Here is a 5,193-nt window from a genome sequence, read left to right on the forward strand (position 1 = left end):
GTGCTTTGGTGAGTGCTGTGACGTGTGTAAACCTGGTGATTCACAGACCTGTACCCCTGGGGATAAAAATATATGTTTATAAAAAACAAAAAATAAAAAAAAAAGATGTAAAAGTAATTGAATACAATATATATATTTTTTTCATTCTGGAGGGTACTTCTCAGTATTTCATTTTTCTGCATAAGATTCCTCTAAAGATTTTTCCACAAGGAGGTGTTTACTAGTCTAAATAGAATCAAAATGGACTATTTTGTGTTAATAATTATATACTAATTTAGCTTAGTAACTTTAAATTTGCACTTAATTTTTTTGCACTTAATTTTCTATTAACAGATCTCAAATGTCTGTGAACTAATATTGGAATTCATATTTTTTTCAAGATTTTATTTATTTATTTGATAGAAAAGATCACAAGTAGGCAGAGAGGCAGGCAGAGGGAGGGAAGGGAAGCAGGCTCTCTGCTGAGCAGAGAGCCCAATGCAGGGCTCAATCCTAGGACCCTGGGATCATGACCTGAGCCTAAAGCAGAGACTTTAATCCACTGAGCAACCCAGGCGCCCCTGGAATTCATATTTTTAACAGTCATTGATCAAAAATGAAAAAACTATTTTCAATTATATATATATATATATTTTTTTTCCTCCAACAAACTTATAGAAGTACGCCACCTAGAGTAAATTTTATAATTTTTAAAATATAAAACAGTTGGGCTGATTTAATGTTATTTTAAGCCCAGAAATTAGGCATATCTTAATCAAAATCAAACTAAATAGTATAATTATGGATTTTTTCATATACTTTGTTTTCACGTGTGACTTTTTTTTTTTTTTTTTTTTAAGTAGACTCCAAGCCCAGTGTGGAGTCCAATCTGGAGCTCATACTTATGATCCTGAGGTCAAGACCTGAGCTGAAATCAAGAGTTGGACACTTAACCAACTGAGCCACCCAGGTGCCTCTACATGTGACTTAGTATTGATGTATGTAAGACAGAATATTTTTGTTAATACTTTCAGAGAAGCAGTTTACTTAATAACCCCTCTTAGATGGATAACAAATCAAGTTCAGGAATTATGCTTTTTAAAACCTGATTTAATGACATTAGGGCTGATTTTAATATGTTATGTCAACTAAAATAATTATGGAAATATTTGAGAGATATAATATATAATGGCATACACACAAACAGTAAAAATTAATCTTGGTGTGTTCAATGATGTTTTTAAAGTATAATTTTAGAAGACACAGCCATCGACTAAGCTTTGATGCTAGAGGTCTGAACATACAAGTAGTTGAAGTTTTTCAAATGCTAATAAAATGTGTATGGAAAGAATCTTTTCTTTGGTTTCTTACAGTTTTTTAGGTGGGAAAGGAAGCATATAAAAGAAGTTTAAATTTATTTATTGACAAAGCACTGTAAGATGCTGAAGCTTATAGTTTTTTTCAACTAGGCATGTTAAAAAGCATTATTATTTTTCTTTTTTCCCCAGCTTTATTGTAATATAAGTGACATATAACATTGTATAAGTTTAAGGTGCACAATGTAATGATTTGGTGCATGTAGATATTACAAAGTGCTTACCATAATAAGATTAATTAATGCATCCTTCATCTCATATAATTACCATTTTGTTTTTGTTATGAAGAAAACATTTACACTTTCAAGTGTACAGTACATATTATGTACATGCTGTATGTTAGATTCCTAGAACTTATTCATCTTATAATTCAAAGTCTGTGCCCTTTGACCATCTTCCCATTTCCCCCAACCTCTAGCCCTGGTAATTATCAGTCTACTCTCTGTTTCAGTGAGTTTGACATTTTTAGATTCCACATGTAAATGAAATCATACAATATTCATCTTTTTCTCTGACTTATTTCACTTATCATAATGCCTTTGGGGCCCATCTGTGCTATCACAAAGACAGGATCTTCTCCTTTTTTAGAGCTGAATTATATACATATACCACATTTTCTCTATCCATTTATCCATCAGCGGACACTTAGGTTCTTTCCCTGTCTTGGCTATTATGAATAATGCTGCAGTGAATATGGGAGTACAGATGCCTATCCAAGATAGTAATTTCATTTATTTTGGATGTATACTCAGAAGTAGAATTGATGGCCCATATGTTAGTTCTATTTTTATTTATTTTTTAATTTTTTCGGTGTTCCAAAATTCATTGTTTATGCACCACACCCAGTGCTCCATGCAATACATGTCCTCCTTAATACCCACCACCAGGCTCACCCAACCCCCACCCTTCTCCCCTCCAAAACCAGTTTATTTCTCAGAGTCCACAGTCTCTCATGGTTTGCTCCCCTATGATTTCCCCCAACTAACTTCTCTCCATCTCCCAATGTCCTCTGTGTTATTCCTTGGGCTCCACAGGTAAGTGAAACCATATAATAATTGACTCTCTATTTTTAATTTTTAAAGGAACCTTGAGATTGTTTTCCATAATGGCTGTACCAATTTATATTCCTACTGATAGTGCCCTAGGGTTCCTTTTCTGTGACATCATCTCCAGCATTTATTTCTGGTATTTTGATGATAGTCATTCTAACAGGTGTGATGTGGTATCTCACTATGGTTTTGGTTTGCATTTCCTATTGATTAGTGATATTGAGTGCCTTTTTACATTTTGGTGACTATTTGGTTTCTTTATAAAAATTCAGATCCATGTCCATTTTTATTTATTTATTTGTTTACTTATTTATTTATGCTATTGAGTTTTATGAGTTCCTTATATAATTTGGATATTAACCACTTATCAGATGTATGGATTACAAATATTTTCTCCCATGTTTTAGGTTGCCTTTTTATTTTGTTGATTGTTTTTGCTGTGCAGAAGTTTTTAGTTTGATGTAGTCTCACTTGTTGATTTTTTGCTTTTGTTGCTTGTCCCTTTGGTGTCATATCCAAAAAAAACCATTGCCAATGCTGACACTAACAAAATTTAAGTGCTTTGTTGAATAGCAGTAGTAAGAGTGGGCACTATTGTCTTGTTCCTGATTTTAGTGGGAGTTTTCAATTGTTCACTGCTGAGTATGGTGTTATCTGTGTGCTTGTCAGGTATGGACTTTATTATATGAGCTTAATTCCTTCTATACCCTACTTGTTGGTGTTTTTATCATGAAAGAATTTTGAATTTTGTTTAGTGCTTTTTGTCTGTATCTATTATGATGATTATGTGATTTTTGTCCTCTAATACATTAATGTGGTTTATCATATTGATTGATTTGCATTTAACCATCTTTGCATTCTAGGGATAGATTCTACTTGATTATGGTATATGGTCCTTTTAACATGCTTTTGAATTGAGTCTCTAGTATTTTGCTAGTATTTAGTTGCTGGAATTTTTGTGTGTGTATTCATCAAGGATACTGGCCTATAGTTTTCTTTTCTTGTATTCTATTCTGGCTTGGGTATCAAAATAGTGCTGGCCTTGTAAAATGGATTTTGGAATGTTCTCTCTTCAAATTTTTGGAAGAGTTTGGAATATCAGGATTAATTACTAAAATGTTTGATAGAATTCACTAGGGAAGCCATCTGCTGCTGAACTTTTCTTTGTTAGGAGATTTTTGGTTATTGAGTCAATCTTCTTGTGATAAGTGTGATCTTTTATGATTTTTTTAGTCATGATTTAATTTTAATGTATTGTGTGTTTCTAGGAATTTATCCATTTCTTCTACATTGTCCCATTTATTAGTGTATGATTGTCCATTGTAGTCTCTTATGATTCTCTGTATTTATCTGGTATCAGTTGTAATGACTCCTTTTTCATTTATGATTTTATTTACTTGAGTCCTCCCTCATCTATTTATTTATTTATTTATTTATTTATTTATTTATTTAATATGTAATGTATTATCTGCCCCAGGGGTACAGGTCCGTGAATGATCAGGCTTACACTTTTCAGAGCACTCACCATAGCACATACCCAGCCACCCAATCCTTAACCCCCAAACCCCCAGCAGTGCTCAGTTTGTTTTGTAAGATCAAGAGTCTCTTACGGTTTGTTTCCCTCCTGATCCCATCTTGTTTCATTTTTCCCCTCCCTGCCCACCAATAACCATCACCCTGCCTCTCGAATTCCTCAAATCTGAGAGATCATATGATAACTGTCTTTCTCTGACTGACTTATTTTACTCAGCATGATACCCTCAGGTTCTACCCATGTCATTGCAAATGGTAAGATTTCGTGTTTTTTGATGGCTGCATAGTATTTCATTATTTATATAGACCACATCTTCTTTAACTATTCATCTGTTTATGGACATCCAGGGCCTTTCCATAGTTTGGCTACTGTGAACATTCGGGTACATGAGCCCATTGATCACTACACTTCTATCCTCAAGGTAAATAACCAGTAGTGCAATTGCTGGGTCATAGGTTAGCTCTATTTTCAACTTTTTGAGGCACCTCCATACTGTTTTCCAAAGTGGCTATGCCAGCTCACATTCCCACCTACAGTAAAGGTTGGAATCCTCTCCTGCATCCGTCGTTTCCTGACTTCTTAATTTTAACCACTGTGACTGGTGTGAACTGGTATCTGTCTGTGGTTTTGATTTGTATTTCTCTGATGCTGAGTGCTGTGGAGTACTTTTTCACATGTCTGTTGGCCATTTGGATGTCTTCTTTGCAGAAATGTCTGTTCATGTCTTTTACCCATTTCTTGATTGGATTATTTGTTCTTTGGGTGTTGAGATTGATAAGTTCTTTCTAGTTTTTGGATACTAGCCCTTTCTCTGATATGTCATTGCATTCCATCAGTTGTCTTTTGGTTTTGTTGACTGTTTCCTTACTGTGGAAAAGCATTGGATCCTGATGAAGTCCCAGTAGTTCATTTTTGCCCTTGGTTTCCTTGTCTTGGCAATGTTTCTAGGAAGAACCTGCTGTGGCTGAGGTGGAAGAGATTGCTGCCTGAATTCTCCTCAAGGGTTTTGATGGATTCCTATCTCCCATTGAAGCCTTTCATCCATTTTTTTTTTCATTTTTAAAAAAGATTTATTTATTTTTTTTTCCCTTATTTTTTTTAAATTTCTAATTTTTTATTTTTTATAAACATATAATATATTTATATCCACAGGGGTATAGGTCTGTGAATCGCCAGGTTTACACACTTCACAGCACTCACCAAAGCACATACCCTCCCCAATGTCCATAACCCCACCCCGCTTCTCCCAACCCCC

The sequence above is a fragment of the Mustela nigripes genome, chromosome 3 (assembly GCF_022355385.1).
Source record: "Mustela nigripes isolate SB6536 chromosome 3, MUSNIG.SB6536, whole genome shotgun sequence".
In the NCBI taxonomy this organism is placed as follows: domain Eukaryota; kingdom Metazoa; phylum Chordata; class Mammalia; order Carnivora; family Mustelidae; genus Mustela; species Mustela nigripes.